This window comes from Accipiter gentilis, chromosome 29, assembly GCF_929443795.1.
Source record: "Accipiter gentilis chromosome 29, bAccGen1.1, whole genome shotgun sequence".
In the NCBI taxonomy this organism is placed as follows: domain Eukaryota; kingdom Metazoa; phylum Chordata; class Aves; order Accipitriformes; family Accipitridae; genus Astur; species Astur gentilis.
The window spans coordinates 7,800,767-7,826,093 of record NC_064908.1 but is presented as its reverse complement, the minus strand read 5'-3'; the positions used below and the strand labels follow the sequence as shown (position 1 = coordinate 7,826,093).

Here is a 25,327-nt window from a genome sequence, read left to right as displayed (position 1 = left end):
TCAACAGCCCTGAACTACCAGAGGTGTCCCTGGAGCAAGGGATCATCCGAGGCATCCGAATATCCAGACATAAAAATATTTCCCCTGATAAGATGCGTGCCAAAAATCTTTGAAAGGGCTGTAAACCACAGATGTGTGTCTAGTGAGTGGCCTGAGCCAGTTGCTGTGTCCCAGTCTGGCAAACAGGAGGAGCCCTGGGGACCGCTCTGTGCATCCCTGGGCAGGTCTCGGCTCAGCTCTGTAAATGCCTGGCTCTGGGACTCAGGTTTCCCTGTGTCATAGGCTGTTGTGCTCCTTCTTCCTCCACTCCTTTTCCTGTCAGTTTGCCCAGTGGCCAAAGCTTTCTGACCAAGACATCCCACGCATGCTGGGTTCCTGGGAATTTTTGTATTCTGCTGGTCAATTATTGCCTCTGCCTTGTTACTCCCTGTGCCTTGTGAAATCAGGCATGCAGAAGCAGGAGCAGGGCATCTACCTGAACCACAGGGGCCACAGAGCAAAGGCTGGCTTACATCGGGTGTGATGAGTCAGGTCCATCCACAGCAGTTTGTCCATTGCTAAACTCCCACAAGTGAGGTCTGACTCCTTGGCAGGAGAGTTCAGCTCCCCAGCCCTGCCCTGCTCTTTCCCAATTGTACTGATAAGTGGAGATTTTCCCCCAGCAGAGTCAGGAGCAATGGTGACTCACCACCACTTCAGTGTGAACCATGCAGACAGGCGCTCCAGCAGCAATGTGTGCTGGAGACAGGAAGACTCTTGTTACCCACTTGACAGCAGAAGAAAGGCTTTTCTTGGTGCGCGGGGACCACCCACCGGAGAGTGAGACAAGGCAAGAGCTGTCACGCTCATGCTCTAATGTCTTGTGGCTTCCTAGTGACACCATAGAGTCTGCTGCAATTAATGGAAACCCGCTAGTTACTCAGGGTAGCAGAGATCACTCTGAGACAAGCCAACTCTTGGCATCTTTGAAATGCAGCCTGTCCCACCAGAGGAGCTCCCAAGCCCCTGCCAGGCCATTGCTGGGCTTGGCTGGAGAGCACCTCAGCCCAAATCCCTGCAGGCATCTTGTTGCCCTTAGAAGGCGGCAAGCATGGTGAGGAATGCAGCTGGTATTCATCTCTTACCTTGGGCTGTGAGTTTCAGCCAAGAAGCCAAGCTGCTACAAACAGCATGCAGAAAGCTCTCCTCCTCTGGTGTCGTAAATGCTCGGACACTCTTCGTCCATAAATCACACACTGTCTTGGGACGCAGGGCTTGGATGCTTTCTAGCCACAGACACCCAGGCTTTTCTGGTTTACGGTCGGGAAGATGCTGGCAGGATCAGTAGTTCCCCAGGAAAGGGTTCAGAAATGAACAGATCGTATCACTTGCTCCAGCACTGGTACCACAAGGGAAGTCTGCCTGCATGGTCTGTGTCAGTAGAAGGAAAGACCAACAGAATCCTGTCCGCCTTGTGTCCCCATAACCAAGATGGATCCCTTGGATTGGATCCTCTGCTTCTGCTGGTTGAGATTTCATGGCTGCTGCCTTCGAAATTTCCTCATGAAAAGGCCAGCAGTCTAAAAGGCATTTTTCAAAAGCTTTCAGCCATAATGCTTCGTTTTGGGAAGTCTTTGGTCTGAACACAGATAATTTTCAGCCAAAAATGGCTGAAAACCACCAGCAATTTTCAATTCCGATAAAAATGCTATGCTCCATTTGACAGTGTCAACAACTGTCGGATTTTTGCTCCTTCCTCATTACAGTTTCCTGCAAGAGGAAACAAATGTCTCCAGGCAGCAATCCCTTGGGATCCCAACAGTTTATCCATCTCTCTCACCCAACACAGTGCCTTCTCCAGGGACCATTTCTGTTACCTCCAAAGAGATGCAGAATGCTGCCTCTGGCCCAGGGGCCTGGGTTGTGTGTGGACGGGAACATTATTTATTGAAGCTCGCTGACTGATGGCTTGCTCCACAATAAGATTCAGCTCAAAAAGGAAGGATAAGCCACAACTCAGAATGATGCCATAAAATAATATAATAAAGCCATGGCTGGGAGAGAGTAACAAGTTAGGTGGGCAACTCAAGTGTTTTGGGGCAGTAATAGAGCCCACATCTATCTGTGAGACTGTAGGACCAGAAAATATTGCCTGATGAAGCAGATGGGGAGCAGAGTCTCTCCCTCTGACTATGTTCTGCATTCTTTCTTAGCAGGCAGCCCAGGATTAGGGACTTAAGAGCAGGCTGATGAGGTTCTCCCAAAAGGAAGGCAGACCAGGTTGATTGAGTGACTGCTCAAGGGTCATTTTGCTACAGTCCAAGAAAAAGAAGAGATGGTATGGTCTAGGACTTCTCAGAAGAGGCGATCAGAAAACAGTATAACACAGTTGTCATTCTGGCTGCAGTGTTGCCATCCACAGAAAAGTGCAAGAGACTGGATGAGTTGCAATAAACATAGGGACTGACTGTGCATTGCCCCAGAGAGCTTCCCTGCATGACAGTTTATGGGGGTTGATCCCAACCAGCAGCTCAGTACCCACCCAGCCGCTTGCTCACTTCCCCCAGTGGAATGGGGGAGAGAATCAGAAGAACAAAAGTGAGAAACATCATGGGTCAAAATAAAGACAGTTTAATAGGTAAAGCAAAACTGGATGTGCAAGCAAAGCAAAACATGGAAATCACTCACTATTTCCCATCGGCAGACAGGTGGTGAGCCATTCCCAGGAAAGCAGGGCTTCACCACATGTAATGGTTACTTGGGAAGACAAATGTCATAATGACGAATGTCACCCATTCCTCTGCCTTTCCCTGTAGCTTTTATTGCTGAGCATGATATCATATAGTATAGCTTATCCTTTTGATCAGATCAGCTGTCCTGGCTGTGTTCCCTCCCAACTTCTTGCATGCCCCCAGCCTACTCCTAGGGGTGAGCAGAGTGGGGAAAAGATGCTGTGCAAGCACTCTTCAGCAACAGCCAGAACACTGGTGTGTTATCAACATAGTCACAGATCCAAAACACAGCACCCTACGGCCTGCTATGAAGAAACTTAAGTCCATCCCAGCCAGAATCAGTTCACACCTCCAGTGATTTGCCAGAATCCAGCATCTACCTGCTTGTACTTCTCTCTGGCAAGTTTTAGCAGGCTGGTGTGGAGGTCAAGGCTCTGTTCCCAGATCCTGTTATCACTGCATGAATTCATGGCCACAGTCAGATTAAAATAATCCTTTATTTAATCCCATTGCTGGTCTTGATCCTCTAGATAATAGCGTAGACCATTGTCACTGTTGTGGGCAGGATTGTGCTAAATCTTGATAAATCAAACCAATTCTTATAAATCAATCCAATTTATTCACTTCATATCCAGTTATTTCTGTAATGTTGTTCATCAGTTGTGTGACCTCCTCCTTGACCATATTACTCACAACTTTTTGGAGGCAGGAAGGTAATATTTATATCCTGTAGCTCCAGTCCCACAGTCTTTCCCACAGTCCCACACAACTGGTTACAGCACAAGCCTTCTAGGGCAGGACCCATCTGTACCATGATTTTTCTAAAGGCCCAGATAATAATTAATGGCTAGTTATCTCATTCTTCTGCCTGGCAGATGTGAGGGAATGACTGGGAAGTTTCGTGTCTGAGATCAGAGTTGGTGACATCAGGAGGTTTCAAAGGTGCGTTGGGCTGTCCTAGCTGCTCCTGTTCTCTGCCACAGTTTGAACTTTCACCAAACTCACTGGGTTCATGATTAGACCTAGAAGGGCTTTTTGTTATCCTATGACTTCAAGTTATCTTGGCAGGGGTGTGATCTGTCCTAGCTGCAGGACTGCAATTCTGCTTAGCATATGAGGGAGTCCTATGGCTGTACTGGAGGAGCTTTGCTATCCTGTTACCCATTATTTCTCTCACAATCCTGCTTGTTTCAAAGTTGACAATTCCTTCTTGGCTAGTTCAGGTCTTGGATAAGCCACAGACCTCCAGGGCTGTGACCACTGGTCTCCGTAGCCTGAAGCAGAGCTCCACGTTGCTTTGTTGTGAGATTAAGACCTTCAGGAGAGAGAGCACTGGCAGATATGTTGCTATACACCCAAGCCATGCATCATCAAGCAGGCCTGAGAGGAGACCTGTCTTTGCCCTGGAGTAGCACTGACATTCCTATTTTAGGCACTGGAGGTGCCCCAAAGCTCAAGAAGATACAGACTGCAAATTTTCAGAGCAGCTACGGTCAGCCTTGTCATAGCTGGGTCTGATGGAGGATCAGACCATGACAGCCATATGTGGCAGGTCACCTCAAGAGCCACAAGCTGTCTGTCAGAAGCCCATCCCCAGAGGAGAATCAGAGCTTGGCAAAGGTCCTGCACTGTAGAGCTGTTAGACATGCCAGGCACATTCACAGCCTGCTCAGCATCCTCTTCAAATGCAGATCCCAATCTGTTGGGAAAGGAGCCTCCATGGAGGTCAGGGCTGAGTGACAGCCACAGGAGTCTTTACCTTGGGAGGCAACTGTGTCCAATGTAGCAGGAGCTCATGGAAAGAGAAGGTACAGGGAACAGCCAGGGTGCCCTCTCTCCTTGTCTCAGACAGCTGGGTGGTACCTGTAGTAATGGAGGTGCTGCATGCCTGACATTTAACCTTCCCTTGGCCAGGTGCTACCTGGGACTTCCCCACTTCACATCCAGCAGGTGTGAACAGAGCTCTGTTTGCCCTGTGGGCTTCGGACTGGTGGGGCTGGAGAAGGTGTAGCGCTCATCAACCTGGAGCCTACCATGGTCCTCACCTCCCCTTTGCTGGCCTTTCACTATGCACATTGAATTCCTTAAACGGTGCCCACCACACATTACCTGGGAAAGGGCTGTTTCCTGCAGATGGATCCTGGCAGCACTGGGCTCTCAGATATTGTCATCTTCGGATACTGCCGGCTTTTAGCTGTTGCTCATGCTGGTGCAACTTGTCTGGACAGGGCAGATGATAACTTTGGTGCATGAGCAGAGGGAGTGCCACTGAATCACTCGCAGGGCATCTGGTTTCCAGACATGGCCCACGCACTTCACTACCTTTCTTCCAGGATACAGGGCCACAGGTTCTGGGGTCATCCCTTCATCGATCCATATCTAAAAAGGGAGGGAGCAGGGCTGGCACTCAGGGCTTTCCACTGGAGCAGCATACACTGCCAGCAGGCAAAGCTTCCCACATCCTGCAGCTGTCAGGGAGCTGGGAGCAAAAGTGGCTGGTGGGGGGGTCCTCTCTCCTTTATGGGGAGCAACACCTGGGTCAGTTGCCTACCTGCAGCTGTGGGGAGGAGAGAGTGAACAGCAGGAGCAGCCTGATCCAGCAGTTAGGGAGGGCCCTTGGCAGGCCTCTCCAGCTCAGAACCCCTGGAGGTCCCCTCTTGCTGGCTGTACTTGGTGCCAGTGTCCCTCAAGCACTGGGCAGAGGACGGCTAGGACTCTGGAGACCCAGACCAGATGCATGTGGCATTATGCATATGAGGACACACTGCCACAGCCCCAGGAAGGAGGTCTCAGTCCCTTCTCTGGGTCAGGGTATGGATTAGGCACAGACTACCTCGCACTGGGGTCTTGCCTCCCGCCCCTGTTCTGCCCCCCTTGCTGAACCACACTTGCCCTCTAGCAGGACCAAGGAAGGGGAAGAGTGGGAGCCTCATCTGCTGCTCAAGCCACCAGCACAGAGAAGGGCTGAGTAAAAACAGCACTGAACACTTGGACATTGGTCCTGCATATGGCAGCCAGAGGTGGGAGGTTTGCACAAGCTCTGCTTATGATTTCCCAATCTGGGAGAGCATCCGGGAACATTGGGCTTGCCCATAGAACTTGGCCATTGCCAGGGTAAACCCCCACAGTTTAAAAACTCCTTGTAATTAATGAACCTTCCCATTAAGTGTCACAATGGAACAATTCATTATTACTGATGTGTGCAGGCTCTACATTCCTCTGGCTCCCCTGCCTCCTACAAGAGACTGATCTAAATAGATGAACCTGTCTCATCTGCATTGTCTTTGGTGATTTACTAATTCCAGGTACTGTTCTCCAACTCTTTGGCATTTACATGCATTCTTAATCCTTCACATCCACCAGCTTCCAGGTGCTGCAGCCAAGTGGATTTGCACTGGATCACATCTGTCAAAAAAAAAAAAAAGCAAATTAGAAACACTCTGCTTGAGGGCCACTTCACTGTTCACACCACAGCAACCAGCAGGGATGTCAAAACAAGAGCTTTCAAACTTCCACCAAGTGTGAGCAGTAAAACTGATTTCTGCTGTCAAAAGCTTCTGTTTCCCCCCCCAAATTTGCAGTGACTTAATGCTCTCTGTGAGTTTCCTCAGTATAAATCATCTCTCTTGCATCCATCTGGGAGCAAGTTCCCAGAGTGGCACCATTGTGAATCTGGTGGGATGGAGGTAAGCGCTGTCCCAGTGTCAGTGCTTGCAGACAGAGATGGACAGACCTGGGTAAGCTGGTGGATTCGACAGGCCCACGGGTCTGGAGCAGGGTTTACCAGAGAGAAGGCAGAACAACAACCTGTGACCATAGCAGAGAGCTGTGTCCCAGGAATAGCTTTCTTTCCTCTACCTGGAGGGCACCATGCCCGGGACAGAGCAAGGTCACCTATTGACAGTGTGCATCCAGTGGAAAGGGAATTCTGCTCTCATGCCATTCTGCACCCATCCCACATGGAGCTGGGACTTGGCTGTCTGGCTTGCTCTCTGGTAAGAGAGATGCAATCCCTGGAAACCACAGATGTAGTGGGCTAGTCTAGCATGGAGACTAGAGACCTGTCAACTACAGGGACCACGGTACTTTGGCAGCCTCAAGACTGGGTGGATCTCCTTTAGCACTGTGTTCCCATCTCATTCCCTGTCTCATCCAGATTTATCTTGGAGACAACAGAATGAGTCATCGCTGTGATTTCCTCAGTGGACTGTGATTGTGTCAGGGCTACTCCCCAGGTGTGATTTTAGCTGTGGGACTTATCTTTTTCACCTATGTTGCACTCATTCTGACTATAGAACATGGCTCCCTGGTTAACACACTTGCTCAGGGCAGATGACCACTCTGTGATTTTATTAAGTCTATCTATGTGCAGGAGCTCATGGCCCCCACAGAGGAGGTCTGATGCCTGTCCTCTGAAAGGCATGGCTAAGCACCAGCTTTGCTAGCAGAGACTGGCAGTTCACCTTCCTCATTTCCAACTGTTTTAAATGTCTCTGGTCTGTTCATCTTTACAAGCTGGAAAAGGAAAAAAATGTACAAGAACCCATCTGACACTCTCAGACTGTGTTGAGTCTCCACTGTCAGGGCTCAGTAAGGTTCAAGACTCTCCACCGAAGCAACCACTGAAACCAGAACAAAATGGAAACAGTACTTTTTCCAGAAAGAAATAAGGTCTATGGGATAGGAAAAGGCTGGATTAATGCTCAAAGCAGGAAGCATTAAAGGATGCATAGGCAGAGTTTTGAGGAGCTGTTCAGAGCTGAGTATAGGAAGCTTTCAGGATGGTTATACAAGCATCTTATTATTTATCACATATGTATAACATTATTGGAGAGGTGTTCCCCAGGACATGGAGCCTCCGTAGAAACACCATACCTATCTGCATGGCGTGGCCTAGATTTCTCAGTGTCTGCTGGATGAAGGACTTCCATGAGAATTTGAGTGGCTCTCCAGGAGTTCTCCTATGTGGATAACTGCCAAACCAAAGAAATGCTCTCTATGCATTTCCTCAGAATCCAGTATTTCTTGGATTTGACACTTCAGAGGGTCACCAACCTGGATTAGAGGGAAGGGAATGCTTTTTCAAGTGTCTTTTCATGGGGATTCATGAAACAGTGGAATAACTCAAAGCAGCAAAGTTGTAATTTATTGGGTTGATCTGAGCAGAAATTGTGAAAGGCTCCCCACAAAAACAACAGTTGAATTTTTAGATGGGAGTGAAGTTTGTAGGTGTTTTGTCTAGACTGTGTCTCCTTTTGATGGAGTTGGAGACTCCCAACAATGAAAATCTGGCTGAGCTTTAAAGACTTCCTTTGATTTTTCCAGAAGGGACTGTAATCCCAGTGCACAGTCTGGCCTAGCTGAGAAATCTGGTCCCTTGTAATTTAGTGCAACTGGGAGTGAAATTATTGATAGACCTCAACCTGTCAGTCCAGATAGATGTACAGATAAATGAATGGAGGAAAGCTATGGAAATTGTGCAAGCAGGATAAAATATACCCAGTCATCCAGACATTACAAGCCTAACCATCATCCCAGAGTTTAGTTTATTTTCTTTATTTACCCATTACCTTAAAGTGAATATGCAACAGTGAATAACTCTTTTGTTCCCAATAGGATAAGAAGTTCTTACCAAACATGGATGAAATCTGAGGTTTTCAGTCAGAAATCACAGTAAGCAGCAAGTCTACAAGTTAAGAAAAGCTGAGCTGCTTCCTTAATAGTAGGAGGGTAGGTGCAGGGTAGAAGGTGTCTTGTCTTAATTAAGCTCCTTAATAAAGCAAAAAAAAGCTGTTCTGATTCCCTGGAGGTAGGAAATATAAGCTTACATCAAAAATGTAAGCTAAAGAAAGAGCTTGTGCAATTAAAGTTGCAGGGGCATCACTGTTTTTACAGCCTTGATGTATTTGCAGGATTCAGCATATATAATACACTCCCGGGTGTCCCCAGGCATGGTAGGCCAGTCAAAAAGAACACAGTGAGAAGCTTATAATCCCTGAACGACCTACAGTGTCAGAAACATGGCTTGCTCAATTCTTGCACCAAACAGCTTCTCATGGGCTTACAACTGTCTCCTAGTCAGAGTAAGAAATCGCACGTTTGCATGTTGCGTGCGTACCTTGCTTTGGTTGAAAACTATCAGCCATGAATAGGCAAAATCATCTTTAGGGTGGCTGAGGGACCTAAACAGGTTACACTGGCAAACTCCAGGTGGTTTTAAAACTGATCTCCAGGACTGCAGACCAGAGCTGGTTAGCTTGTGCTTTTAATACAAAGCCTTCTTTCCCCATCTTCCCATCAGGCCAAAATGCAAGATAGTGAAATGAAAGATGATAATCAGGAAACAAAGTGGGTTAGCAGTGGTTGAGTCTTGCACTCACAGTTCTTTAGCCTCCTCAGTGTTCCCATTCCAGCTGGGCAGGAGTGGCTCTGCTGCAGGTAGCTCATCAATAGCAGCTAATTCTCTTGAATTCAACTAATGTCAGTCACTAAAAATAGCTTTTGTAGGGAGGAAGCTGTGGTTGAAAGGTCTTTAACTGAGCTACCAATACTCCTTCAGCACAATGAAAAACATCTGCTTTAACAATGAACTGATGGGAAGGGTCTGTGTGTATCATGAATGGGACAATTATAAAAACCTGTTTAAAACTATCACATATTTCCTCAACAGCCAGGGTGTGATTTATCTCCACCTAAAATGCATATCTAAAACAGGCCGTATGAATCACACAGTAAAAGGACTTGTTTCTCTTCATGGGACTATGAAGGGAATCCAAAGTCTAGCTCAGACATAGACCTGTGCATTGCAGGCATCTGAACTGAGGTGGTGAGATTCAAACATCCCCTTGTTTAATAAGTCCAGGAATGGGAAGATCATTTGGTGAAGTCTTTAATTAATTGGTGATAAAAGCTAATGAAGCTAAGAAAGCACTGAAACCTAGTAACTGTCTTTGGCGTGGCCAAGTCTATGATTTCTCAGAGTTCATTTCCATTGCCTCTGGGAAGGTGAAACAGCCCAGGAATTCAATGGAAGACCTTTCAGAATTTCACCTCTCTAATTTGGCATATGAGTTTGTGACAACTCAAATACTCTGGGACTGATTTTACAAGCTGCTCAGGTTGGTTCATGCCCTGTGAAAAATATAATGCTGTTGTCCAAGAGTATTATTATAAAGGAATCCAGTAAATCTCTAAAAACATAATTAAAAACTTTGCAAGGTAACTGCAGCATTAGATAGGCCAAAGGGCATGACCAAATACTCAGATTGTCTGTCTCTGGTCCAAAAGACCATTTTCGTTTTAGGTTCTGAGGATTCTCTTGCCGAACTTCAGATGTCTCTGAGTTGTAGTTTTGTAAAGACATTCTCTGCAATCTAATTGTTAAGATCAAGAGTAATGGATGTCTTTTCTCAGAACTGTCTTACCCGATTTCCAAAACCTTGATGTACGATGGAAATAAACCATCCTACTCGCAAACAAAAAGAATGTGAGGACACCTGTGACAAAGCTGAGGGATGTACAAACCCTCTGGGTGGCTTTCAGAAGTGTTCTCCAAGTGCTTCCTTGCTGGCTCTGAGAATGGATAAATGAACTCAAATCTGGCTCCCAGGGCCAGTGTGGTCATCTGCCCAAAGGGAGAGTGGAGGGGAGCAGCTTTGTGTGTCCATAGCCAAGTATTGTATTTGCATAACAAGTCCTTGTTTTCTAACTCAGCAAGGCTAGTGTAGTGCCAATGACCTTTCCCCCTGAGATCATGGCTGGGATGCCACTACTTCTGATGACACATTGATGGAGACAAAAATCAGCAATGAATAACGTTATCCCTTCATTCAAAAGGGCTGCAGATTGTGCAAAGAGAGCCAGTCCTTCGTCCCCCCTCACATAACTGGAAAAAGGGATGAGTGAGCCAAACAAAATTTAATAACTAATTCCTTTTGCAGTGTAACAGCAGCCACTAATAATAATATGAACTATTTCCAACACACAAGAAGCAGGCAATCTGACAGGCCAAAAGGTGGCAGAGATGGGAAGAGCTGCTCAAACGCAGGCTGATCACCATAAAATTAAATAATTATCTTTTGTTCCCTGAGAACAGGATGTGGGTGCTTCTCTCAAAGCCATTTTTCATGTGGACAAATTTGAGAACAAATGGATAAGATGAACAACAAAAATTGTCAGAACCAGCTGATACTCTCACAGCTTCTAAAGGCATCCAAATTTGAGATTACTGACCTACTGACCATCCTGCTTAGCCCATTGTTTAAACCAGTTCTGCTGCCCGAAAAATGCAAGAGGACAAATGCAACACCAACTTTTGAAAAGTCTTCAGGGACAATCCAGGGAATCACAGACCTTTAAGCCCATCAGATGGAGTGAAGCTAGAAGTAAGGAACAGAATTAGTAGATAAAATGATAAAGGGTAGATAGAGTAGGAGATAAAAGAGGAGGGTCTGAGAAGAGGAAACCATTCATTGAAGTTGCCAACAGTCATCTGGTCCAAGAGAAATTAGTTCTTGAGTTTCCAGAAAGTCTCCAAGATAAGCCCCCATCAAACTCTCTTAAAGAAATTCAGTTGATATAGACTGATGACTGGTTAGGAGAAAGGAAATGAAAGAAGGCTCAGTAGGCATTTTCAGAGCAGAAGCTGGGGGGAACCAAGGACTGGGAGAGTATCACAGGAACCTGTGCCTCTGCCAGATGAGAGAGCTTTACCAGGAGAACAAAACAGGCAAAATTTGGTTTTGAGAAAGCCAGGGACAAACTAATACTTGTGTGCACAGACCAGTGGGCTGTATGGATGTTATGACCATATGAGAAAGAGTTCATGGAGTGAACAGTGCATGCAGATTGATGAAGGTGTCAGCTTGGTCCTCAAGGCGATCAAAAAGGCAATTGTTTTTTAGGCAGTATTCAGGAATGGGAGGGAAGCTGCACCAGATCTAGCCTCTAAAACTACCTGGTAGGTCCACTGAAGTCAAAAGAGACAACCAGAGGTTGGGACTACCTTCCTTCCAAACTGCAACGAAATACATAGTCTCACAGGTTCAGGATCCAAATCTTAGAAAAGAGACAGCAAAAGAAAGAGAAAGCAGATCTATAAAACCCATGAATCAGTTCTTTGCACTGGTCTTGAATCCCTGCTTCTCTTGGTTACTCCAGCAGGTCCTGCTTTACTGCCCCAGCCAGTTTCACGTGCTTGGGAAGGCAAGCATGACTTGGGAGCTTAGGAAAATGTTCATTTTGCAAGGCTTTTCCTCCTGCCTCTGCTCAGAGCAGTTCCCACACTGTGAGGCACTTTTGTGGAAAAATTCAACTTCAGAAGGGGTTTTCAAGCCTGTTGTGGGTGCAATGTGCTCTCACTGTGTGGGAACTGCTAGTGAAATGATTATAAAACCATGGTCACTGACCCCATCATGAAAATGACAGAGAAGATATGTCAAATTCTACTACTACTTCCCTGACTCTTCTTGTCTTGCCAAAATAACAATAACTTCACAGGAACCATGTCTCCTGCTTCCTTCTTCCCCTTCCATCTAGGGCCAGAGAGACCCAGGTGCCTCTTGAAGGATCTCCATCTAGGTCAGTTTTGAAGTGCTCAGTATATTTGGTGCTGGGTGCTCAAAAACTGAGCCATTGTGTTGACAGGTACTGCTGTTGCTGCTTTCTTATGAAACCCAGACTGTGCTGAGGTGCCTACAAGGAAGCTAAACTCTTCTGAAAATCTGGCTCGAAAACAAGCAGCTCCTGGCATGGTTTTCCTAGGCGAGTGCCGCACACTGAGCAGAAGCTGCTCAATGGGAGAGGGAATTTTCTTGTTTAGGGGTTTTTTTTAATGGAAAAATGTGTTTTGTCCTCAAATTGAATATTTCCTTCAGAACATAGTGATGTTTGCCAGAACGTCTCAAGTTTCCACTGGGAAAGTTGAATCATGATGAATTGACTGGCATCCTCCAATGCTCAGTCAAAGCACTTGGCTGGGTCAAACAAAACCATATTTGACTTCACAGTGACATTGAACTGTATAATGGGAGGCACCTGCTTGGACCTGTAGCTCAGATAATCCTGCTAACAGTTTTCCTAATTGGACCCCCAGGGTGACTGTGATGTGATAAAGACATTGATGCTGGAAATTAGTTTTCCATGTGGAAAACAGGTATTTAAGGAAAGCAAATCTTGTATCTCAAGCTTTGCTTTTGTTCTGAAAAATATATTGCGAATATTTCAGGCAGCCTTTATCAGATTAGCTGGCCTTTCACCAGGTCCTTTCTGATTCCTGGCTGGTGGTCTTTGTAGGTAGAGATGGACAAACTCTAGGAAACAAGAAAAAAAATCCTAGAAGAAAATACTCCAACTGTTCTCATAAGTTGAAAAACAGGAGCATTTGTTCTCAGTCGAAGACAATGTTTTGTCTAAACCAATTTCAAGCAATTCAATCTATTTAACTGTGTCAGTTTAGATGAAGAACAATGTATTCCAAGGGACTTTGTGAAAACAGAGCATTTTAATATTCTCAGAGTTTTGAGCCTTTGCTTCCACAAATAATTGGAAAACCTGATGCCAATTTGCCAAGTCTTGCATTGTCATTCCATGAGCGTATTTGGCAAAGCAGATGTTAGTCAAAAACCTATTCGCCATCCCTGCAGTAAGTTCATTGCTTTGTTCCATTTTCTGCTGCCTGAGTACCCCAGCACAGCAAAAAGTGAGCAGAGCAGGAGGCATTGACTGCCTAGCACAGCCAACAGGCTGAACCCTTTTCGCTGCTGCAGGATAGAGACAGTCTGGGTAACTTGCCACAGATTTGCCATGTCTTAGGATATCTGTTCAGATTTTAACACAGAGTAACTCCTCAGCAGCAAACCAAGGGTGACATTTTCATTTTGTTCCTCCTTAGACTTTTTTTGTCTATATCAAAAGCTGTCTGTGCAACCCAACATCAATAAGAGTTGCCTCTGGTGACAAGTGGTGGATACCAAGATGTGCTCTGGTCAGGACAATGGTGCTTTTGCAGGGCCCTGCATGGGTGGGCATGGACAGAGCTTGAAGCTCAACAGCGAACAGGGGAAAAGCTGCAGCATTTTTTCCTAGTGAGTGTAAGTAGAAAAAAAAAGTCCTGGTTTCGTGTGGGGAAATGCAGTCTGTAAGCTGTCCGGCAGATGCTCCTCTCCAACCATGGAGAGAAGGGCAGCCAGCTGTGCAGATTGCAGATGGGGGGAGCGTGAAAATGGGGACAAGTTTGGAGAGGGAGATAAGAAGATAGTACACACATGAGCTGGCATTAGAGCAGAAATGGGGAATAGGATGGTGTGGGCTGAGAGCAGAAGCAGCCGTGGGCTAAGCTGTGGTGCCAGCTGCAGGCATGCGAGGCCATCCTGCAAGCACCAGCAGGAAGGGGAGCTACTTTCTGCTTCTGCCTGCTGAAGCCTCTCTCTTCAGAGCGGCTGCAGGGAGCATCTCTCCATGTATAACAGATCTTGGCTTGGTGCTTTCTTCTCCTCTGCTGTCAAGAGGATTTACAGCTTGTGGTAGGGAAGGCAGCAATATTAATAGTGCAGGGCAGGAGCGGAGTCCTTTGAAGACATGAACTGAATGGAAGGATAGTCTGGCATGGCTGGGACCTGCACCCTGCAGCCAAGCCCTTACAGCCTTCTTCAGCCCCAGCCGGGACACCAGCCTAAAACCCTGCAGCACCAGGGGCTTCTGCTTTCAGAAGAAAGGTAGTTTCTGCTGCACAGGCTGCCCTGGCCAAGGGCGGGAAAACTTGTGGTCAGAGTCAAGGAGGCTTCCCAGCTGATGTACACTTGCTGGAGGTGATTGAGCAGCGTACAGTGACGTGCTCTCACCATAGCATTTTGCTAATTGGTTGGGTTTGTGATTCAGCTCCCAGGTCTTTGCACATGGTAAAGCTTAGTTTTCCTTGTTTTCCAGGGGTCTCAAGGGCGTAGTGAAGGGAAGAGACCACCTGAGTGTCCCATGGAGAGCCAGTGGCACAACTGGAATCCAAACCTCCCTCCCCAGCGCCAGGTCTTCCCAGCCCACCTGCTTGTGCAGTATATGTAGACACATATATCGCAGCTGATGTAGGCACACCCTCCATGTGGTAGGACATGGCCATTGGGCTGCACATGGGCATCTCTAAGAGCTGCCTGACCCTTGCCTGTGGTGGCAGGGAAGGAAGTGGTGCTTTTCTTAGGGCTCTTCATTTAACAGGGAAAAAGCAAACAGTGCAAATTCTGAGCACCAAGCACAGGGACTGTTTGCATTCATGTTGGTCTCAGGAAGCTCCCTGGCTTTCAGAAATATTACTCGCAGCATGGCTGAAGGACAGCAGGCTGGTGAGGGGGCAAGGGGGAGATATGTCAGATATCAAAGACTGGCTGGGTGACCTCTCTTGAGGCCTAGGTGTTGAAGTCCCACATCCCATCCTCACCAGGCATTAGGAATTGCAAGCAATTGTCTCCATGAAGCCAAATACCAGTGTCCCAGGTCACTTTATGGAAGGTAGGTTGGCAAGGAACTGGACAGGTGTTGATTATGGCAGCAGAGAAGGCAGCACATGTGTGACTAATGGTGATGTCAAACCTTTACACTTCTTAGAGCTTGTAGCTCCTGGAATCACACAAAGTGAGAGTCTTTCTTTTGAAAAAGACATTTCCAAGGCCCCTAAAGGTTCAAAATTCAGAAGGCAAATAAAAGAAACCCAATATTTTTCATTGTTAACCCTTTTGCCCAAGCAAGTTGACAATATCCAGAGTCATGAAGGGCTGGTTTTGTTAGGATGAAAAGTAAATTATAGGAGTTGGGTGTATTCTTGATGTAATCTCATTTATTTACCAAGAACACACGCTGGGGCCTGTTCCCCTGTGCACTGCAGAACAAACACGACCAGCCTTGCTCAGAAATCCCACACCTGCCCCTCCATGCCCAGGAAGCCCTGTCTCCTATCACTGAGCAGCTTCTCCCAGACCAAGCTCCATCACTTGCAGCCTGACTCCAGGACCTGATGATACTGCAAATCCTGCACCCACACAGCTTTCGGTCTAAGGTTCCTCTGTGGGAGTGGGTAGCAACTATAAGGATGATGTTTTTTATATCTGGTTGTTAAAATCAGGTTGATTTTTGGAGACTGGATGGATGTGTTTGGAACCTACATTACAGCCATGCTGGAAGGGAACTGGAGTGCCCTGAGGTAGTTGCCTTGAAAATCTCATGTCTCCTTAAGATAAATTAATATTTGCATCATTCTGCAAGCATATGGGGCATTTGAAGGCAGGAGATGGACATCTCTGGTGTCGAAAGCAAGACTGGAATTGCTTGCATTATTGTGACAGGAAAGCACTGATGCAGGTAGATATAACAAGGACGTAGAAATACACTATCTGATGGAGCAGGGAAACCCAGAACTGCCAGGCATCCAAGTATTATTGGGATATTAAGTTAGTAGAGCTATTCCAGATTTTTTCAGAGATTGAACAGGCAGATTGGCACCAGAAATCTCAGTATTGTAGTCTCAGGGTGATTCAGGGCTCATCGTGCCTAGTGCCTTGTGGCTTTCCTTTGCATTTCCAAGCAGAAGTCCCCTTAAAAATGGTGCCCGGCCACCAGGACCCCTGACAGCTGTAAGCAAAGGTGGTCACTCCCTGCAGCATGCCCTGCTCCAGGACAATGTATGAAGACATTACCCTGTGATCACTCACAGCCCCCAAGCATGTCACACTGCGATTCCTCCCATGTGCCTTCTGCACAGTGGGCACCATTCTGCGTGCTGTTTTTGGAGTTAGGAGCTATCTGTAGCAGCCAGTGCTGAGTAACTGTGTTCAGGATGTTCTTTCCTTCTTCCATGCTGTGCTGCTTCTGTTTGAGACATATAAACCTGCTAAATAATGGGATTAACCCTGTAAAAGAGCTTTGCAACAACATTCATACATGGCTGGGACTGCACCTCCCACCAGACTGTGCAGTAGTTTGTGCCCTTTCCCTGTCCTGCCACCACCTCGGCTCTAGGACAGCTGTGAGGCATGTCCCATGATGGCAGAGCTCAGTTTCCCACAGCAGGGATTGTGTCGGCAAGCAGGGACCAGAGCAGGCACAAGGCTGCAGTTCTCCAACAGAGCCAAGATTTCAAAAATTTCTGCTGACAGCTGACAGCCCATGTCTCTGCTGTCCTCTGGGCATGACACTGGTTTCCATGCGAGAAGCTCAGTCGTCACGATGCTTGGATTGCCTAATACTGCTGCCAGATCCCCATCTCCAGCCCAGGCTGCACTTTGCATTTCAAGCATTGAGAAGCGTAGAGAAGTTCCTGCTGCAAGCGATGCCAGATGGGGATACCCACCTCTGTGGCCCTCTTCTGCTGGGGCACTGACAAATGGAGAGGTTGTTGGCACAATCCCAGCCCCACTTCATAAAAAACATCCACCAAAGGCAGCTTGACCCAGCCCTGCCAACTGCCAGAAGCAGTGTGGGGACCAATCAGAGGATGCTGCAGGATGGGTGACCTTTCGTTTGTGTCAATGAGGAACAGCTCAAGATAATGAATGGGGACAGCTGGCTCAGAAGAGGACATCTGCACAGCACCTGTGGAGTCCGCTAACAAGAGTGAAGTCTCCCTTCCTCTGTCAGCCATCATCCATCATTCCCCACAATAGTCTGGGTTAGCACATCACTTTGTGGCTGTGATGGTGGTTTCAGATTCCCCCCCACAATGTTCAACAGATCAGTGGGTCGTGGGAGGTTTGCCAGCTCTAAGGCATAGCATAGAGGAAGACTTTGTCCCTTTGTGCCTCAGTCTATTGGAGCAATGAAAGGCTACTGATCCCAAAGCTGAGTCCAAAATGCAGGGGACAAATGACATAGTCACTGATTTTCTGCAGAAGCATTTTGCACAATTGAACTGCACAGGATAAAAGCAAGATCAAACTGGAGGTAAACAGGACTGCTGGACCAGCATGAGCTATGGGGGGATGCTGCTTGTCTCACTGTCATCCAGAGATGCCTCCTGCCCTACAGGCAAACCAAGAACCACAGGGACCTGGAGCAAGGCAGGCCATGGCTCTGAAGATGGTTTATGCAGGATCAGGCTGCCAGCAACCATTCCAACCATGATAAGGTGTCTGCCCATACCCCAAGGAGCATGGCCACATCCTGAGTGGGAAGGCAGTGAAACCCAAAGTATTCCCTAGATTACCCACACAAATGCCTCAATCTCTGTGTCCAAGGTCAGCTCCACTCAAACAGCGCAGAGGAGTCATCTGAGGCTGAACATGCAGCCAGAGCCTTTCCATGTCTCCACAGAGCAGCATTCAGCTCCTCTCTGCTCTTTTCTCTGCTGCCCTGCTGGGCTACAGGTGAAAACCCCTCTAGCCCAGGCTGTACAAAAAGTGCCTGCTAACATCACTTGGTAAGTTACTTACCTGGCCCAGAGGAAACAGAAAAAAAGGTGTCATAATACTGCAGCGGGGCTGCAAAGGACAAGAGGTGCCTGCTGCAGCCAACAGGCTGTCAAAAGCATGGAGCAGAGAAGAGAATGCAGCAAAGCTGGGAGACAAATCAGAGAAGCATACTGTGCTGTCCTGGCATCAGTGGATTGCTTTGCAACTGCTTCACAGTCCTGTGTCCAGCCTCCACCTCTTGCACACAGAGAGGCTCTTCAGGGCATGCTGCAGGGGATATGCTGTATCACATCACCTGTCCAGAGCTCTGCAGCAGCTGCTTTCCTCCTCCCCTGCACTCAGCCCTCAAACCACTTGATATGCATCTGGTGGTCATCAGAGCAGATCTGGTAGAATAGCAGCTGCACGAAGAGGTGGTGGTCAGGTATCAGCCAGATGGGATGCCATCCAGCACCAGGACTGCCAACAAGCCTGATGTCTGCTTCTTGCTTGCTTATCCTCAGTCTTCTCATGATCTGCACAACTCTGGGCTCTCTCTCTTGTCTCATCAGAGCTTGCATTTTACTTTAAGGAGATCCTTCTTTTTCATTGTCTTCTTTCTCCTACTTTCAGTAATTTTGTCTAGCAAGATGGGGATTGGGAGTCTGGCTATAACTTGGCTTGAGAGAGAGAGGACTGCAGATGGAGAGACTAAAACTGTAAAGCAGTTCAGTTTCATCAGTTCACAGGTGCAGATCCTAGTTCTTCCAGACTACTGAAAAAGCCTCAGAAAGCAGACATTACTGCAGCTGCTTCTCATTTCTTGCACAGATATTGTGCAGGATACAGCAGGCAAACAGTGTACTGTCAATTAACCGTAGACTGGATTCATATTTGATCCCCCAGGACCTTGGTCTTTCCTGGGAAGAGCAGTGCCTTGGGCTGTCTAAAGGAAGGGTGAGGCTGCTCATATCTGGGTCCAGCAATTCAGATGAAGGCATCTGCCGTGGTTTAACCCCAGTTGGCAACTAAGCACCACACAGCCGCTCACTCACTTCCTCCCCACCACCCAGTGGGATGGGGGAGAAAATTGGGAAAAGAAGTAAAACTTCTGGGTTGAGATAAGAACAGTTTAATAGAACAGAAAAGAAGAAACTAATAATGATAATGATAACACTAATAAAATGACAATATTAATAATAAGAGGATTACAATATACAAGTGATGCACAATGCAATTGCTCACCACCCACCAATCGATGCCCAGTCAGTCTGTGAGCGGTGATCCCCCTGCCCCCACTCCCCCCAGTTTATATACTAGATGTGACATCACATGGTATGAAATACCCTTTTGGCCAGTTTGGGTCAGCTGCCCTGGCTGTGTCCAGTGCCAATTTCTTGTGCCCCTCCAGCTTTCTTGCTGGCTAGGCATGAGAAGCTGAAAAATCCTTGACTTTAGACTAAACATTACTTAGCAACAACTGAAAACATCAGTGTTATCAACATTCTTCTCATACCTAACACAAAAACATAGCACTGTACCAGCCACTAGGAAGAGAATTAACTCTATCCCAGCTGAAACCAGGACAGCACCAAGCAGCAAGGCTGAGAGGGCACCTCCTTTGACATCCATTGAACCCTAATCAACCAGGAAATATGCAGGCTTCATGCCCTACTCAGGATGATCAGGACTGATGGCAATAACTCAGAGACATTGTTCTCCAACAAACAGCCTGGATCTTGGTAGCACAGGATATTTTCCTTCTGATGAAGAGCAGTGCCTGGCAGTGCAAAGGGGCAGCAGAAGGAACCAGGAGATGCTCACCATGCTGATCTACCAGCACTCAGTGGCTGTTTGCCACTCTGCTCCCAGAACACTAGGGGAAGAAAGCTTTAGGGTGCGTGGACAGGATTTGGGCAATGCTATAGGCAGCAATCCTCTTGAGGCCAGCAGCACCCCTCTCTGAAAACCTCCGCAGAGAGGGGCCCCAGTCTCCCCAGCAAGACCCTGACCAGCATCCAGCCTGAATACACCTGCACCAGGCAGGCAAGGCTGGATGCCTCTGCAAGCCAGACACCCACAAGTTGGAGCAGCCTCTTGGAGTTGTCCCCACCCTGCTCTCCCTGGCCCTTTCCCTGCTTTATTCTTCCATCTTTTAATACATCAGATGTTACTGAAGCCCACTGATTGTTCTTCCTTTTGTGCTGGGGCAGACAGACAGGCTCCCCAGACAATAGACAGGCTTCACCAATGACTGGGAAAGAGAGGTGGAAGATTTACTGCCATGAGGTAATTGGCTGGAGGAATTTGAACTTTCTTTGCTTCAGGAACTGCCTCCATTGTCCTGCCTTGTCAGCAAAGCAGAGATAGGGAGGGTCCCAAGCATGGTGTGCTTGTGACAGGAAAGATTTGCCTTCTGAGCGCCAGCTCCATTCATAGACCCAAGCCAGAACCTGAATCCTTGGGCTGTGACTGTTTTCTGCCTCTGGGTGCAGCTTACCCCACCTGCTTTGACACATCTTTTGCCAGATTTCTCAACCATGTCTCGTTGGTGACCACCCCCCGTCCCCCCCTTGTTCAGGGCATAAAAATGTCCCAACCCTTTTTCATTTACCCCAACAGTAAGAATAAAAACTTCTCCCTGATGCCTTTGATAGTGCATTAGAACATGGACAGGCAGCATCACACACCAGATCATACAAGCGCATGGGTGCATGGCAAGGCCAGCAGAAAGTCAGTGCAAAAGGTGAGGTCTTGTGGGCTGTGTGGGGGTGAGAAGGTATCCATTTTCTGCTGGAAAAAACACTTTTGCAACTTGCAACTGCCCGCATGGCATTTTTGCAATCCCTTCTTGATGTGGGTATAGCAGGCACGGATCAGTAAATGCTGCACTAGCTATGCTGACACTTTATCATCCTTTTTGCTGTGAAAGGTGATTTTGTTGGGATCCACAATAACTTCAGGCTGCCACGTCGCTTAGAGTCTTGACTGCTCCATGCAGGTGCTACGTCTTTAGTAAATGGTTGGTTTAACCCAATATGGGTCCACTGGTTGCAGCTGCACAACTTTGTCACATCCTCTCTTGATGGCTCTGGGTTGCCGGTTCCAGCTATCTGAGATTATGTCCTTGGACATGCTTAGGTCATTGTGTAAGTGAGCTGGTTAGAAAACTAACAAGAAGCTTCAAGATTACCTGTTTTGGGGGGGTCTTTTAGCACACTCCGTGCACAGACATTGCCAACAGGCTATCAGGTGGAGACAACCAGGTAGACTATCTGGGCAGCAGCCCACTCCCTATGCCTCATGGACATTGCTTCTCCTACCCCAGCCCAGAGACAGGGTGGGAGCATCAGGGTAGGGAACATGCTGGGGACATGCATAACCCCAACCTTAGTCTATGCACCCCAAAATCTCTGGTGCCTGGGTGATGGGGGAAGGCCAACAGACAGAGTTCATGTCCCAGAGTCATGCCATGGCCTCCCATACCCCTTGGAGATAACAGTGGGAGTTGTCCAGGAATAACCTACCTCTGCACTTAACATCAGTCTTGTGGTTTTCTGCCCTAGTACCAGCAAGAAGACCAGTGCTTCTCAGTTTTTGTAAAGTCCTAGATACAGAGGGCTTAAATTATACCCCCAAAAAGCTATTTTAAGTTTTATTTATGCTTCCGAATTATTTCAAATTTGGGGCGGGAGTGTGTCACTTTTCCTGACTCCCTCTCCATATGGGAGGTCAGCCATTGGTACTCAGACAGGGCAATAGCTGGGGTGGCCTGTGAATCCCACCCCAGAGCCCGTTCTGCTTCCTTGAGTAAGGTGATATTTCCCTTCTCACTCTGTCCAAATCCATCCGCCTACACAGAAAAAAAGGAAGGCAGGAACATTTGCAGGAGCAATTTATTATTTTTTTTGAGATTTCCTTTACTCAAAGGCTTATGAGGAAGGCAAAACATTTAACACTGGCCTGGCCACCAGCAGACACTCATCCATTCCCATAGCTCTGGCATCAAAGCCTTGTCTAACAGGGCCCAAGGTAGGGATTCAACTTCTGGAGCCAAGTGGTCAAGTCAGCTGCCTCCACACTGTGAGGACAGGGCTGGGGGTGCACCAGCCCACTTCGTGCCCTTCCCTGCCTTGCATGCTGGGTGGCCAGCAGCAGGCTACAGAGTGTTAGCATTGGCCATCACCTTGCATAAGAACCAACAGTGCAGGCTTGATGCAGACAGCATATTGCAGCCCATCACAGCCAGTTCTCCAAAACCCATCACGGACACCCATGCCAGGACAGCCCCACTGCAAGGACATGTTTTCTACCCTCCCACCACAGCACTGGGAGCATGTGGTTTCAGCTGGTCTTTTAATTCTCAGTCCAACACACTGGCATTGCAGCACAGGGAGCTGGGGAGCATGGGAGAGGGCTGGGGCAAGAGAGGAGCAAAATCGCCTCTCAGGCCCCAGTGTTTCTGCCAATCCACCCAGATATTTGGCCATCTCTGATCAACACCAGTATAACATTTCCCGAGAAACAGAAGAGGGCAATTTTGTGCACTTCTTTCCCAGCTGAGATAGTTAATAGTTGGCCATGCCACAAAGCAGAATAGTTTAAACTATTTTTGGGACAGGTTGAATACAATAGAAAACCAAACTTCTGTTCCATAAAAGCACCTGCCAAGCCCAACTCTAAATATAAATCATCTGCAGTGCCAGACCATCCCAAGCTAGTCCTGCTCTGGAGTGAATTATTGCCTTCCGTTCCTGCTTGAGTGCATTAAATATATTCAGCCTTGTCATGACGTGATTGTTCCTTCTCTGACTTGTTTTGGCACAATGCACACCGTCTCCAAGATGAGTGAGCTGAAAAGCAAAGCCTGGACACTGTCTCATTACTAAGCAGGTGCTAGGTTATGACATGATTTTCTCATCTCGAGGCAGCCGCTCTGCAGATGTTCTGTTGTTGGTGTTTGCAATTTTCAGGGCCTTACTTAAGTTTCTTTGAAATTCCCAGCACAGGTAGTCCTCTATCTCAACAACAGCTTCTCACAGTCAGTCATGACTGAAGTAGTGCCACAAACCAGATTTAAAAAGCAAATTGCAAACCTTAAGGGAGGTTCTGCTGCCCCATCATTGCAATAGGCTGCTTCCCTCTGGGCAGGGCAGGCAATTAGGAGCATCCTGTATCCTTGCAATACACCTCTCTGCTGGTGAACAAGCCTTCACAATGTAACAGGGCACCTGCATCCGTGATAAAATGCACAGGCACAGTGTTGTTATTCCCCTACAACTCTTTTCCGCCTTCTCTCATGTCTCTCAGTCATTCTGCTCAGAGGAGGACCTGCTGACCTGTCTGCTGGGGTCCAAAGCATATGAAAGACAAGAGAGACAACTCAGAGGTCTCTCTGCCAGCTCTGGGCTGAACACAACCATCGCTGTTTGTTTGGCCAAAGATTTGCCAAAGTCATTTGGGGCTGGATGCAGTTCCCCACTCAGGGGCTTTAAGTGCAATCTAAGATAGCCTGTGGTATCTCAGATGTCCCTGTGGAGGGCAGATACAACACAAGACACATGGGAGATCCCTAGCATGGTGGCTGGAAGCTAAGGTGAATGCCAGGGTGCCACAGGGTCCCTGTTTAGATGGCTGTGGGTCAGTGCAGACAAGGTCCTCGTTGGCTGGATGAAGCAGCTGCTGTTTGGATCCTGCCCTGGTGGGGGGCTGAGTCTGGACAGACAGACCCCACATAATTCTTTACAGTACAGCAGTACTGGCAGCTGCACCCCAGCTTTGAAGGCACAGGTGAAAATCTGGGGATAACACACAGCTAAAACAGTGGTTTTCTCTGGCAGTTGTCAAATTACAGAATTCAACACTTCTGCCCGCTGCCAGCACCCCAGCTCCAACATCCCTCAGCTTTTTAGGGTTCTCTGCTCCAGAGCAGAGGGGACAGGCACACAATTCCTAATGCTAGCATGACCTGACAGCAGCAAATGCTGGGCAGCCACGGCCTCAGCTGGGGCAAAGCCTGAGGATGCAAAGCACACTCCCTTCCCCAACACTGCTGGTGCCTGTGCAGGGTAAGCACTTGCTGTACTGGGCAAGTGAAGTGTTGTGCTCACTGTACCCAGGTGATTAGTGCCTATGAAAAAAACCTACAGTGAGAGCCAGCCCAATGCCTCACATCTAGATTAGTAGCTGGATTAAGAGATTTTTAACCCATTTGAAATACAACCCAGGCAGCATGGGAGTTGTGTCCTTGTTGGGGGAGCTGATGCCCAAATAATATGAGTCACATGGGCCAAAAAGAAAAGCTGTAGCTTGTTCTGCTTGAAAATAGCAATAGCCAAGGAAAGGTAGAGTGCTGACACTAAATCAGCACTCTGGTGTCAGGGCTTGGTTTCTCAGCTGATCCCAGCTCCCCTCATGTTGCTGCTCTCCAGGGGCAAGCCCAAGCTCAAGTTCACAGGGTGGCTCTGAAAGCAGCACTTGTAAGAGCAGGGCAGTGATGCTTGAGGAGAAACTTTGCCTCACAGCACACCACAAGCCAAATGGGAACATTCAGAGCAGCCCACCTTCTCACATCTATCCGCCAGCATTGCAACACAGCTGGCACCAGAGCTGGCTAGAGCAGTGTCGCCAGAGACACCAGAACTGAGCCTTCCACCCATTTCAGGCATGAGAACACAGCCTTGGCTCTTTCGGTTGTTTATGACACTGAATTGTCTTTGCTGGTTGGTCGTGGTGGCTGGGAGTGTTTAGAAAGTGCCATTTAAACACAGGCTTCCACATTACAGTCTTTCCAAACCACACATGGGAAGGGCCAGCACTTGAGTGTTTCTGGGGACTGTTTCTCAAGACAAAGCACTGCCTCCCTTGGTCCCTCCTGCCAGCTCCCAGGTTGACACGGCTCCTGGCCTTTGAGCAGCAGTTCAGAGTCAAGGAGGCTATGTTCATCACTGCTGCGTCTGCTTGCAGGTTGAGACTGGTGTTTCTCACATTCTCCACAGCTTGTCACAAGATCGTGCATATGCCTCACATGCACTCCATGCTTACAGCCCTACCAAGTTCTTTGTAGCGGTCCAGACCTTGCAGGGACCTGAGCTGCAATCCTGACCACCCCACAGCAAAGCACTTACAAGGGTAGTGGGAATCTACACAGGTGCAAGCAGTGCTTAAAGCAAAACAAGGTACAAGGGCTCTTTCAGGAGAGCTGAGTCTGGAAAGCAGCTTGGCTGGCTTCAACAGACCATGGAAGCC

At 47.7% G+C, this 25,327-nt stretch overlaps 1 protein-coding gene and 1 long non-coding RNA gene across 12 annotated transcripts in view; one reads left to right on the top strand and one right to left on the bottom strand.

The window, feature by feature from the left end:
* Window positions 1–25,327, bottom strand: part of LOC126052411 (uncharacterized) — a 151,951-nt gene that overhangs the window by 4,930 nt on the left and 121,694 nt on the right. For 7 of the 9 annotated variants that reach the window (XR_007510023.1, XR_007510021.1, XR_007510024.1 and 4 more), the window contains one exon: window positions 1,125–6,116. This is a non-coding gene — a long non-coding RNA (uncharacterized LOC126052411). The remainder of the gene's footprint in view (window positions 1–1,124; window positions 6,117–25,327) is intronic. The other 2 variants (XR_007510026.1, XR_007510025.1) reach the window with 2 other exon arrangements.
* LGR6 (leucine rich repeat containing G protein-coupled receptor 6) overlaps window positions 1–25,327 on the top strand; it is a 157,027-nt gene that overhangs the window by 24,085 nt on the left and 107,615 nt on the right. The gene's annotated exons all lie outside the window — the stretch shown is intronic.